Raw genomic sequence first — 13,812 nt, 5'->3', positions numbered from 1 at the left:
CACAATTCGAGAGTGTGAGCCCCGCATCGGGCTTGGTGCTGACAGCACAGAGCCTGCTTGGGATTTTCTCTCTCCCTCTCTCCGCCCTTCCCCCGCTCTCTCTCCCTTAAAATAAATAAATAAACTTAAAAAAATTTTTAATAAATAAATATGTTTTGTGAGTTTTGACATATAGAAATTTTTCATTAAAAAATTAGATCTAGGAGTGCCAGTCTGGCTCCGTTGGAAGAGCATGAACTCTTGATCTCAGCGTCATGAGTTCAAGCCCCACGCTGAGTGCACAGATTACTAAAGAAAATATATAAACTTAAGAAAATTTAAGTCTAATAGGATTTGTTTTGTTTATTTCTATTTCTGTCTTGAATGTGGCACTCATCAATACTTCAGGAAACGAGGTACCATAGTCCCCCTTTATCCATGATTTCACTTCGGGTCTCATCACCCCGTCAACCATGGCCTGGGAGGAGGTGACCCTCCTTCTGATGTAACATCAGAAGGTCAACAGTAGCCTAATGCTAACGTCACAATGCCTACGTCATTCACCTCACTTCATCTCATCATGTAGACTTTTTATCATCTCGTATCATCACATGAAGGGTGAGCCCAGTACGATAAGATACTCTGAAAGAGAGAGATACATCCACATAACATATATATGGGGTTTTTTTTCAAATTGTGGTATATTTTTATAATCGTTCTATTATCAGTTATTGTGGTTAATCTTTTACTGTGCCTAATTTATAAATGAAACTTATCAAATAAATCATTGGTATATCTGTACAGGAAAAAACAGCATATATAGGGTTTGGTACCACTCACAGTTTCAAGCATCCACTGGGGGTCTTGGGAAGTATTCCCCAAGGATAAGAGGGGACTGCTGTATGAATAGTAAGAATAAAAAGGAATATTGAGAGAGGGAGATAACGTAAGGAGAGGTTGAGTGTGGCAAGATCCCTATTCACTGTAGCCGATCCAGGTTCACACTGGAATTCCTGTCAGAGGTTGAGATGGAGGGATGGAGGAGGGAGGGAGAGAGGGAAGGAAGGGCAAAGGGGAAAAGGGACAGAGGAAGGACGGACCTGTATGGCAGGGGAGGGCCCAGCTAGACCCAGTGTATAGATCTGAGGATGTCTCCAGGGTGGTCCTGTCTCCAGGGTGGAACTGGAGGAAGCAGACTGCTGTGGCCAGGAAAACCAGATTATCTCATCCCAGAAGCCAACGCCGTGTCTGAAACATCCAGAGAAGGGGACAGAACCTACACGGGGGGCTGTCCTTGGACCCAAGGGAGGGCACAGCTGTTTACTAGACAGGCAGTCTAAACACCACACCGGAAGTTCCGCAGAATCAAGGTCACATTGACTTTGGTCAAGGCGGCTGGGGAGACCAGGTCAAAGGTGAGTCCTCAGTTTGCCCATCCCTAAGAAGTGAGGGGTGCTGCCCGAAGGAGCTTTTACCTGCTGCTCACTTTACAAAGACTCCACAGTTGTGTTCCTGTTTGCCAAGTTCGAATTTTAAAAACCACTGAAGTCAGTAAACTTGCCTTTCTCCCACAAAAAGCTGAAAAACCCTCAAACATGGTTTGTCTGTGAATTTTAAAAATTGTTCTCTGAGGGGTGCCTCAGTCAGCTAAGCATCTGACTCTTGACTTCAGCTCAGGTCATGATCTCACAGTTTGAGAGTTCAAGCCCCACATAGGGCTCCAGGCTGACAGTCGGAGCCTGCTTGGGATTCTCTCTCCTTCTCTCTCTGTGCCTCTCGGCCTCAAAAAAAAAAAACAAAAAAAAACAAAAAAACAAAAAACCTTAAAAAAAATTGGCCTCTGTGTTTTCACATTGTGTGTTTAGTGTTCTGCATAGTTGAATTTGAAAACAAAGGTCAGAAGCATTCTTCCTGACTTACTGTAGACGTTTCAAAAGAACAGGCTCTGGCTAATACTAAGAAGTTACAGAAATAGACTGTTTGGTCACTGGCTGCTTAAAATGGAAAAGCCAAAGTTTTTCCGAGAGGAAACAAAAGGACGTGAGGAGTCTAGACTCTGACCACTCTAACGGTGTGTGTGTGACTGAGTGGGACTGGAAGTTTTGGGGGGCTTGCTCAGCACTCTAAATCCGGTAAGCATTTTGGGGTGCTGATGAGCAGGATCTTTAGCTGCACAGCTGTTTTTTCCCTTTTTTTTTTTTTTTTTTAATTTTGAGAGAGAGAGAATATGTGCATGGGGGAGGCGCAGAGAGAGAGAGAGAGAGAGAGAGAGAGAGAATCTGAAGCAGGCTCTGAGCTTTCAGCAAGGAGCCCAATGCGGGGCTGGAACTCACGCTGTGAGATCAAGACCTGACCCAAGGTCAGGAGGTCGGTCGCTTAACCGACTGAGCCAACCAGGCGCATCTCTGAACGAAGGCAGTTCTCGGTGGCGAGAGGGTGTGCCTGGGGCAGCCAGCCGGCTCCGTGGGATCCTGCCCCTGTGGAAACAGTATGAATGTGTGATCCCAGAGAGGGTGTGTGTCCCTGGGCCTGGCATTCTGTGTTACCAGGCAACCCAATGTGTCTGGGTGTGTCCCCTCAGAGCTCGCTCTCCTGCTAAAGTCTCCGGGCACAGCCTGCCTGGAGGGTGTCTGAGCTGTGACCATCCCCACCTGATCAGGTCTGTGACAGCCCCCGTGTCTAGCCTCAGTGAATACATGCACAAAAACACGAGGGGTGCGTGGCTCAGGTTCTCACAGACTGCTACCTCTGGATATTGTAGCTGAAACTAGAAGTTTCCGTTTGGCCGTGTGTGTGTGTGTGTGTGTGTGTGTGTGTGTGTGTGTGTGTGTGTGCAGACCCCTCTGCGTCTGAGTGTTGGACTATGTAAGGCTCCAGAAGGACCCTGCGTGTGGCTGAGGGTTGAGAGCTCCTCCAGGAGCTGTTGTCCTCTCTGGGGACCGGCCTTGGGCATCAGGGGAATTCTGCAACAGTGATGGCACCTGACAGTCTTTTCACTGTCCTTGCGGGAATCTTTTGAACTCAGTATTTGGAACCAGCCCCAAGTCTCTTGGTACCGTGGGCAGCGATCCCTCTAGGCAAAACTCAAATGTCTGGAAAAGTAACAAGGCAGACCTATGAGTGCCTAAAACTGGTCCTTAAAGGAATTTTTCAGAAAGAAAAAAAAAAGGGATTTAAAAATATTTTGAACAAAGAAAGAGACATCTTTGAAATAATCAAAGCACTTTCTAGGTTGATTCCTTTAGAGTTCTGTTCTATTTTGATTCTTAAGAGGTCTATTTTAATATTAAGGATGTAAAAAAAAAAAAAAAAGTTCAGAACAGGAGATGATTTGCTCCTGCCTCACAGGGAGGTGGAGACAGAGTTGGGACAAGAACCTGATCCTAGGGTTCACCCCCCCCCCCCCCAGGGTTTTCCCAGCCTGTTTCTGTTTCTGTTTACTTCTGTGTGTGTCTCTGGGCGTGTCCCCCTCTGGGTTGTGCACAAGCAGGCTCTAGGTGTGTCCCAGCTCAGAGCAGCTCCGCCAGCGGGGTGTTTCTCCCCTGCAGGGAAATTCCAGGGGGCAGAGCCGGCCTCAGCTGCGGTGAGACATTATTTCCTTGGGAGGAAACCGGCTCTCGGCAGCCAGGAAAGAAACAGTTTCCATTCTGAGAAGGAGGAGAGGAGAGAGGAGGGAGGAGGGAAGTGGGTGGGAGGAGGAAGGGGGAGGAGGTGGGAGGGGAAAGACGGTGCGTGGAGGGAGGGGAGAGGGGGAGGGGGAGGAGGCCGAAGGGAGTGGGGAGGTGGAAGGAGAGGAGGGAGGTGGGACGGAGCCACCCCAGGGCCCACAGGCCCGCGGGCTCCCTGAAGCCTCCAGACACGGTTTAAATTTAGCCCTTCTATTCTGGTTCTTGCAGCTCAGCCTCGCCCCGCAGCCATACAGCTGGCCAGTTTCCCCAAGCACGACTGCTCCTCCAGACAAGGTAGAGGGCGGAATGTGTGAGCTTTTCTCCTGGAGAGGGCACCCCCCCCTCCCCCGTGTCTTCTGGCCCCGTGGAATTGGGAGGTACAGAGGAATGGAAGAAACCCACCACCCTAACTCACATTCGGAACCTGGGGCCCCCATGTGCGCGCTCCACTGACGCCACCCCCAGAAAGCATCATGGAGAGGAGGCCACGTGCTCAGCTGAGATGGGAACCGACCTAGTCCCGGTTCACTGGCTGGTGGAAACTCAGGCAAGAGAAGGAATGATTAAGGGAACATGCAGGAGGAACAGCAATGAGACATCATCCTAATTCCGGTGAGGCCACCTCATTCTGGTCTCTGCTCAGATGTCCCTTCCCTGACCACACCAGCCCCCACCTCTCCCTCCCTGCCTCTCACCTGCTTCCTTTTCTCCTGGTGTACCCGGCCATCTGATGATGGCACGTACACCTTTGTTTAATGGAAGATCCAGGAGAGCAGGGCTCGGCTTTGCTCACTGCCGTGTCCCCAGCGTCTAGGGAAGTTGGCTGCATTAACTGAACACTTGCTCTGTGCCAGGCACTGTATCATGTGCTTTAAATGCGTTAAGTAATCTTAGCCTTACTGTGGTCCTGTGAGGGTTTTTACCCAAGTAGAAAAATGAAGCCCAGAGAAGTTAAGAATCTTGCCCAAGGACATAGGATTTGACCCTGGCCCTCTGTGCTCCTACACGTGCCCTGGATCGCCAACCATAGTGACTTGGCCCTTTCCTCCACCCTCGCACAGCCTCTGCTGGGGGGACTACCCCGCTCCTTCTGCCCTTGCTGGAGTTCCCTGTGCCAGTCTCAGGAATGCTGAACCAAACCCCTAGACCCTGAGCACCCCCAGCCAGCCTGGCCTTTGGACAAGGAGAAGAGGAGCATTCATACTGAAGGGATCCAGAATCTCTCACTGTGAGTGGTTTCTCCCATACTCCCAGTATCTAAAAGCAGAGTCTCCCGGAAGGATTCAGCTGTCACCAGTCTCCTCCTCAGGAGATGGGCTCTTTCCACTGGAGAGAAATCTGCTTTGGAGTAAGAAATCACATAAGCAGGTATTGTCACAAGACTACCATATTTCCTATCTATTTTCCTAAGGACCTACTTATCTTTCCTAAAAGCCATTTGATGGGACACCTGGGTGGCTCAGTCGGTTAAGCATCTGACTCATGGCTTCACCTCAGGGCATGATCTCATGGTTTTGTGAGTTGGAGCCCCCTCGTCGGGCTCTGCACCAACCGTGCGGAGCCTGCTTGGGATTCTCTCTCTCCCTCTATCCTGCCCCTCCCCTGCTCATGCTGTCTCTGTCTCTCTCAAAATAAATAAATAACATTGATAAATAAATAAATAAAATCCATTTGTTTTCCTGTAAATGCCCTTCTCCCCCTCCCCTTCCCCTATTAGGGTGGTATAGAAGCCCCAAATTCTAACCACCTCCTTGAATTTCATTTTTCTGTGAACTCACATGTATGTATATGAATTTTAAAATATCTCTTCTTTTGCAAATCTGTGTTTTGCCAGTTTAATTTGCATGTTCCCAAGAACTGAACCTAAGAGCGTACAGAAAAAAGTCTTCCTCCCAAACAATGCCAAGTTCAACCTGGAAGGAGAAACACCGGTGGTGCCATTTTTCAGATGGAAGGGGACCCGCTGACCCTGACCATTTGTTAGCAGTCAGGATGGATTTGTGCTAATTTTTCTGCTATCTGATCACTGTACATGGAAGGTCACTATGATCTCTGCAACTGAGTTTCTTTCACACAGAGCAAACAGACACTGGAACCTACTTCCTCAGTCTGACTAGCATGCCTCCAGTTAAAAGGCCCACCAGGAAGAGCCCCTGCCCCCAAGCAGCAGGTTCACTGGCCTAAGAGGGCAAAGTGGGCACTTACTCTGGGGGAAATCACTGTGGTCTGCAGTGCAACCCTTAGCTCTGTGGGCCAGAGGGGATCCTTTTGGCAAGATTGACTCACACTAATCAAACTCACCAAGCACTGATGTAAAAACCAGAATGCTATCTTCCTATTTTGCCGAGAAGCCTGCTTGGCCCACGAGATGCTTACGTTGGCAGGTGTGGATGGTCTCTCTTTCCTGCTGGGTGAGTCTGGCAGGAAACTATACTAGAATGAGAAGTATAGTGGGTGGGCCTGGCATCTATTGGTGTATCTCAGTGGCCCAAAGTGATGAAAGGGTCAGATGTCTATGAGAAGAACCCCCCTGCTGGACGTGTGGTTTGTTGGGAGAAAGCACCCATTCTTCAGCTCAAAGCTTATTTCAGAGAATGGCATGTTAACCCTGATAAACTTGGAACGGGAACTGCTCTTAGTGCAGGGACACAGGGCAGCCTATCCACCAGGCCCACCCCCAGGGAGCACTTCGACCTCTTAGCATCGTTCTGAGGTGTTCCCAGCGGTGGCTGCTGGCCTGCGGACATATCTGGTGAGAGAAGCTGGGCAGGAGAGCTGGTTGGCTGCCAGTAGGAGAGTGACATTTATTATATAGAGCCCCATGGTTGGCTTGGGAAGACAAGGTTAATCTCTGGACAGACAGAGATCTTGAACCCTAGCACTTGGATTTGGGACACCACAAGTAGACTTCTACCCAAAGAGCAACTCACCCCTAGCCCTGCCCAAAATTTACCACATAGTCATTTTTGGAGTTAAGGTACAATAGTCCTGTGAGACCCCTTTTGAAAAGCAAATCCACCTAAAGAGGAATACAGAATTCTTTCACCTAGGATCCTTGGAATTTTGTAGGTGGGTAAATGAATTCTAGAACTACCCTGCAATTTCTGGCTATATCTGAGTACTCCTGTTTCTGTGGAAAGACATTCTTTTTCCACAGACTGCTTGGAAATGACCAGAGAAGTAAAAAGGAAAGATCCAGGAGGGAAGTATTTATATGTAGATAGAAGCAATTTTCAAGACAATATTGTTAAACAAAAAAGCCAGGTGCAGACCAGGTGCCTAACATTTAAATAAGAAAAGGCAGGGTTCCAGCTCATGTTCATTTTTGCTTTAGATGTGGGGAGCGGCTCTGGAAGGAAGGCGAAGCTGGTGAAGTTTGAGGCCAGCGGGACAGGGAGGGAGAGAAGCTTCTCACCACATTCTCATTTCGACTTTTAACTAGTGGCCCATGTGCTCAAAGAACAATCGGTTTTTAAAAATCCATTCCGGGGGCGCCTGGGTGTCTCGGTCGGTTAAGCGTCCGACTTCGGCTCAGGTCATGATCTCGCGGTCCGTGAGTTCGAACCCCGCGTTGGGCTCTGTGCTGACTGCTCAGAGCCTGGAGCCTGTTTCAGATTCTGTGTCTCCCTCTCTTTCTGCCCCTCCCCTGTTCATGCTCTGTCTCTCTCTGTCTCAAAAATAAATAAACGTTAAAATAAATAAATAAATAAATAAATAAATAAATAAATAAATAAATAAAAATCCATTCAGGGGCACCTGGGTGGCTCAGTCGGTTAAGCGTCGACTTCGTCTCAGGGCATGATCTCATGGTCCGCGAGTTCGAGCCCCGCGTCGGGCTCTGTGCTGACAGCTCAGAGCCTGAAGCCTGTTTCGGATTCTGTGTCTCCCTCTCTCTCTGACCCTCCCCTGTTCATTCTGTCTCTCTCTGTCTCAAAAATAAATAAATAAACATTAAAAAAAATAATAAAATAAAAATCCATTCGGCCTGATACTCCACCACAGGTGCTCCCGCCTCTGGCTTCAAGTCCTAGTTCTGTGCTGGGCTGTTCACCTGCTCCCAAACCCTCATCATGGGCCAGGCAGCACCACACATCCGCGGTGCAGGGACCCAGGGACCCTGGCAGGGAGCAAGTGTCGAGTGGGAGTGGCAGGCCCGGAGGGTCCTCCAGCAAGACTTGTGGCACAGTCCATATCTTCACTTACACCTCATAATGCCCAGAAAGACTAGAAGGACCACAAGCATCTAACCAAGGCCATGGGGTTAGGGAAACTGAAGGACTCAAAAAAAAAAAAAAAAAAAAAGTCTGCCTTTTGCTCCTTTTACTGCTTCTATTCTTGCTAGGACTTGCACCCCCACCCCACTCTTCACATGCCTCATAATGCAAATAGCATATGTCCTCCTTGTAAAGGATGAGGAGTTCATGATTACTCTAGAACAGGTAATCTCTAAGGAAGGACCAGGTGAGAAAGACTGAAGGAAGACATCGTATCTGTATTCCAGACTGCCCCCGCCCCCAACCTGCCCGCCACCCCGGCACAACACAGCTCACCGCCAAGACCCACTGGTTCCAAGGAATAACACCCGGGCCCTGTGTTCTAACCGGATCCTGGATGTCTGAGAAGACCCATATACCAGACCCAGGAAAATAGAAGGGACTCTCCTTTCCTTTCTGAGCCTCCCAGACACCTTGTACACACTCGCTCGCTCTCTCTCTCTCTCTCAGTCTCTCGCTCTCGCTCTCTCTCCCTTCAGTAAGCTCTGCTTTTACCTCCTGCTGGCTTGAGTTTGATTTCTATCCTGGGAGCAGCCAGAGACCCTCTCAGCTGGTCCCTCAGGACCCCCCCACCCCTGGGTCCCCAGACGTGGCCTGCTGGCATTACCCCCAGGGTGTCATGTGGGCCACCCCCAGCAGATGGCAGCATGTAGCTGGCCTGCTGAGGAAGGGTGCCAGGCACACACAGCACCCAGGAATGGGGACTGGATGCCCAGAGAGAGGACTGGCAGGGTGATTCTGAGGGCAGGAGGTGCTGTGGACAGGACTGAGCAGGCCCCTTCATCTTTTCTGTTCCATAGGCCACTCTGGAGTCTGGTGAGACCCTTGGACCCTTCCCAGAGTGAGACTTTTAGTTGTTTGCTTTTAAGTAATGTCTACACTCAACATGGGGCTCTAACTCACAACCCAGAGATCAAGAGTCACATGCTCTACGAACTGAGCCATCCAGGTACCCCCAGAGTAAGATTTTTAAATGCATAAAGTAAAATGCCCAGGATTACAAACGAGGCAAGTTATACTGAAGTACAGTATAGTGGTGGGCCTGATAACTTCTATGATTTTGAACTCATGATGAGCGTAGATATTCAAAATGTTGGCAACTGTGATGTGTTATGGAAATAGCTGTCACTCCCAGTAGGGACAAAGTCCCAGTAACCGCCTGCACTAATGTGATGTGATGTCTACACACACAATGGAAGGAAATGCTAGATTTCAATGAAAGATTAACGAAAATAGACATGTAAAAATTTCCCTTGCAAATTCATGGACTCCTAGAACCTTAATCACAGGCGAAGAAACTGAGGAGTGAAGGTTTGAAGGGGCACCAAGTGGGGAAGAAAAGATGGATTTCTAGCCCATCTCTCCAAACCAGTGTGTACTTTCAAAGTGAGTGTCCGAGGGCTCCTGGGGGGCTCAGTCTGTTAACTGTCTGACTCTTGACCTCAGCTCAGGTCATGATCTCCCAGTTCGTGGGATTGAGCCCCGAGTCCGGCTCTGCACTGACGGAGAGGAGCCTGTTGGATTCTCTCTCCCTCTCTCTCTCTCCTTCTCTCTCTCTCCTTCTCTCTCTGTCTCTGATTTTCCCCATGTGCATACCAGCACACACTTTCCTTCAAAATAAATAAACTTTAGGAAAACAAAGTGAGGCAGCGCCTGGGTGGCTTAGGCCGTTAAAGCGTCTGACTTCGGCTTAGGTCATGATCTCATGGTTCCTGAGTTTGAGCCCCACATCGGGCTCTCTGCTCTGCGAATAGAGCCTGCTTTGGATCCTTTGTCCCTCTTTCTCTCTGCCCCTTCCATTCTCTCTCTCTCTCTCAAAAAATAAATAAAAACATTTTTAAAAAACAAAGTGAGTGTCAGAAACAAAACCAAAAAAATGTCAGAGACACAAAAGGGGTCTGGGGACTGGTCTAGCTTCTGCTAGGACACTTTGCCCCAGCTGGACACAGGCACGAAGTTTACGAGGGTGGATGTCCCACCCAACCCCTCCAGGCTCTCTGGTGACAGTTGAAAAACAGGGCCCGGCTGGGAAGACCGGTCGGGGTTTCTCTCCCTCTCATTTCTCCATCTCCCCTCCAACATCCCCCCTCCGCCACCCCCTCCGCTGCACTTCTGGGGAGACCATGCCCGAGGAGCTGGAAGCCAAGAAATCCCCAGGAGCCTCCTCCCTTGGGAAGGTAGTTCACCCCAATAATGGCCAACAGCAAGGAAGCCGGGGGAAGGCCTTCCTTCTGCTCATGCTTCAATCTTAACAGATACTCTGAGTCTTACTAAAAAGAGAAGCACAGGGGCACCTGGGTGGCTCTGTGGGTTAGGCGTCTGACTTCAGCTCAGGTCACGATCTCACGGTTTGTGGGTTCAAGCCCTGCATCGGGCTCTGCACTGATAGCTCGGAGCCTGGAGCCTGCTTTGGATTCTGTGTCTCTCTCTCTCTCTCTGCTCCTCCCCCACTTGTGCTCTTTCTCTCTCAAGCATAAATAAACATTTTTTAAAAATTAAAAAAAGACAGAGAGAAACACAGGCCAAAAATGGCGACACCAGGCCAGGCCAAGTCACCAAACTGGGCTCAACACCTAACCTGATTGCAGTTTCAACCTCTGCTAGAATGGAAGTTTTAGCCTGTCAATTGGCGTGTTTTAAGTGTATTGTTTTTTTTAAAGTAATCTTTATATCCAACGTAGGGCTCGAACTCCTGTCACCTGGGTCCTCTGCCTCCCAAAAGGATCAGGAGATAATCCACCCAACAAGACCTTCCCTGCCCTTTCCCTTAAAGGAAAGTGACTCTGCCTCAAGCAATCCTTTCTTCTCTTTTGCTAATAACTTCCTTGCCCCACCCTCCTTCCTATAAAAACTTTCCATTTTGTACAACTCTTGGAGGTTCCCCTCTACTTGCTAGAGAGGATACTGCCCAATTCATCAGTTGCTGAATTAGATCTTCAATTTACTCAGCTGAATTTTTGTTCTTTAGCAGTCTGAACCTAAAAACAGGGCAAGGGCACCTGAGTGGCTCAGTCGGTTAAGCATCCGGCTCAGGTCAGGATCTCAAGGTTGGTGTGTTTGAGCCCTGCCTCAGGCTCTGTGCTGACAGCTCGGAGCCTGGAGCTGCTTTGGTTTCTGTCTCTCTCTCAAAATGAATAAACATTGAAAAAAAAAAATTTTTTTTTTTTAAAGTTATTTAAAAAACAGGTCAGCCAGATGCAGTTTACTAATTGTTTGTTTGTTTGTTTGTTTGTTTGTTTGTTTGTTTTTTAAGATTTTATTTTTGGGGGCCCCTGGGTGGCTCAGTCAGTTAAGCCTCTGACTTCGGCTCAGGTCATGATCTCACTGCTGGTGGGTTGGTGGGTTCGAGCCTTGCATGGGGATCTGTGCTGACAACTCAAGAGCCTCGAGCCTGCTGTGGATTGTGTCTCCCTCTCTCTCTGCCCCTCCCCCACTCGCTCTTGATTTTTATCTCTAAGATAAACATTAAAAAAAAAAAAAGATTTTTTAAAAAACTAATCTCTACAGTCAACATGGGGCTCAAACTCACAACCCCAAGATTAAGAGTTGCATGCTCAACCGACTGAGCCTGAGTACAGTCTTACTTTATGTCTCAGGGCTTGGCATATTCCTTTTCAGTTTCACTTGTGTTTTAAAAAATTTGAAACCCACATGAAAATAAGCAAAATGGATGCCCATTTACCCCCCAACCAGATTCTACAATTATCAATTTTCGGATAATTTTGCTTGACCTGGTGGATTCACCCAGTTTTGAAAATCAATTAATAAGTTTAGCCAATAGATGGTTGAATACTCAAGTAGTAACCTCTTAAGAAGGAGTGCAAAAGGCTGAGAAGGAGAAGAGATAAATTGGAAAGACTTCAGGAAGCACGTGCACGTGTGCATGCGTGCGAGCGTGTGCGTGTGTGTAGTGTTTTTAAATGCCAAGAAATAGATCTGCAAGGGTACATAGCAAATGCTGAAGGTGCCCTGGGGGTAGCAGGAGCAGGGAGAGAGATGAGACACAGGCTTCTGCATTTTATCTGTATAGGTGTCAGCATTTTTCAAAAAAATTTAACCACAAGCATGTACTACCATTGGACTTCTAAAAAATTATAAAATAGGGGCACCTGGGTGGCTTAGTTCATTAAGCATCTGACTCTTGATTTCAACTCAGATCATGATCTCACGGTTTGTGAGTTTAAGTCCATGCTGGCAGTGAGGAGCCTGCTTGGGATATTCTCTCTCTCTCTCTCTCTCTCTCTCTCTCTCTCTCTCTCTCTCTCTCCTCCCCCCCCCCCCCCCCCGCCGCCACCTCTGCCCCTCCTACTCATGCTCTCTCTCTCTTTCTCAATATAAATAAATAAACTTAAAAATTTTTTAAATTAAAAATTATAAAATAAGAAAAAGTCTTTTTCAAAGACTTTCTTTTTCTCAAGTACTGTCAGCCCACTGAACAGGAGCTGAAAATGGGTTTATAATTAACACAGGAAAAGTCTTCCTTAAACTTTAGCTTGAGGGCTTGGAATTTCCCATAGGGACAATAGAAAGGAGACATTCTCAGCAGGGTCTTCAGTTAAGATTCTCCTTGCCAAGCCCACAGCCTGCCCTTCCAACAGTAGTTTACCAAAGCCTGAAAGAGGTGTTGCCTAGCTAGCGAATGGCCTATGGACGGAGGTGATGCTGGAGTATCTGGAGGCTCCCTCTCTGGGGTTTTGCCAAAGGAATTGATACATTTTCTGTTGAGGGATGGACCAACTGCTAGCAACCCAGAACTGTTGAGGTTCCAGATTTGGAGTCATCTATGCCTCCAAAAAGCCACACCTGAGAGCTTTAGAGAAGCACTTCTCTGATGTGAAATGTGCCAGGAAGCCCTGGAGGCAGATTCTGATTCAATAGCTCTGGGGTGGGGCCCCAAGACTCTACATTTCTTTCCTTTTTTAAATTTAAAAAAATTTTCTTTTTTAATATTTTATTTATTTTTGAGAGAGACAGAGAGAGAGAGAATGAGAATGAGTGGGGGAGGGGCAGAGAGAGAAGGAGACACAGAATCCGAAGCAGGCTCCAGGCTCTGAGCTGTCAGCACACAGCCCGAAGCGGGACTTGAACTGGTGAACCACAAGATCGTGACCTGAGCCGAAGTCGGACGCTCAACCAACTGAGCCACCCAGGCGCCCCAAGACTCTGCATTTCTAACCAGCTTCCTGGCCCACAGCCTTGCTTGAGTAGGGAGGTTCTGGAGTACTTGACCTAGAGGCCCTCTATCCTCTCGAACTTGCTCCTTTGACTCCACGGCCTGTCAACATACATTAAAATGTGGCTGACAGACAGTTCCTGGTGCCATAAGTATGAGCTTGACTGCTGCATCCCTCACTCCTGAGGGACACTGGTGTCACTATGTTTGGGCACAACTTCATCATGGTACTGGTGCCAGCTTCCCAGAGGGAGCCTTCTCATCCCACGCCTAGCCCCGAAGAGTGGTCAGGTGCAGAGCAGGGGGTGGGGTACAGCTCTCCCTGCCCAACCTTACCTTCCATGAAGTGCCTTAGCTGCCTAGGCAAGCGTGCATTTCTCAACCTGCCCATGAAACCAGTTTCCCCAGATCCTTACAAAATGGTTCCTTACAAAACGGATCCTTACAAAATGGTTCCCCATAGGGTGTGCCTCCCCCATCCAGTTGTGGAACAAAAACCATTTGTCAAAAACTGAAAAATGGGAATAAATGTTGTTGAAAGGACATGAGGAATCATATTCTTCTACTTTTTTTTTTTTTTGAGAGAGTGAGAGAACACAAGCAGAGGAGGAGGAGGAGAGGGAGAGGGAGGGAGAGAATCTTAAACTTCATCTCATGATCTCATGATCCATCTCATGATCCATCGATCATGACCTGAGCCAAAATAAAGAGTTGGACG

General features: G+C 48.2%; 1 long non-coding RNA gene across 2 annotated transcripts; it reads left to right on the top strand.

The window, feature by feature from the left end:
- Nucleotides 1-1,828: 1,828 nt before the first annotated feature.
- On the top strand, nucleotides 1,829-7,287 carry LOC109264912 (uncharacterized). 2 transcript variants are annotated; one of them, XR_008422575.1, is made up of 4 exons: nucleotides 1,829-3,562; nucleotides 3,876-4,875; nucleotides 5,482-6,058; nucleotides 6,982-7,287. It is a non-coding gene; the product is annotated as an uncharacterized LOC109264912 (long non-coding RNA). The 2 variants fall into 2 exon arrangements; XR_008422574.1 differs by lacking the exon at nucleotides 1,829-3,562 and having other exon boundaries at nucleotides 3,768-4,259; nucleotides 4,709-4,875.
- Nucleotides 7,288-13,812: the final 6,525 nt, after the last annotated feature.

This window comes from Panthera pardus, unplaced genomic scaffold, assembly GCF_024362965.1.
Source record: "Panthera pardus isolate Hobbes unplaced genomic scaffold, ASM2436296v1 HiC_scaffold_10, whole genome shotgun sequence".
Taxonomy (NCBI): Eukaryota; Metazoa; Chordata; class Mammalia; order Carnivora; family Felidae; genus Panthera; species Panthera pardus.
Note: the sequence above shows the minus strand (reverse complement) of the source record. Positions and strands in the feature narration are given on the sequence as shown.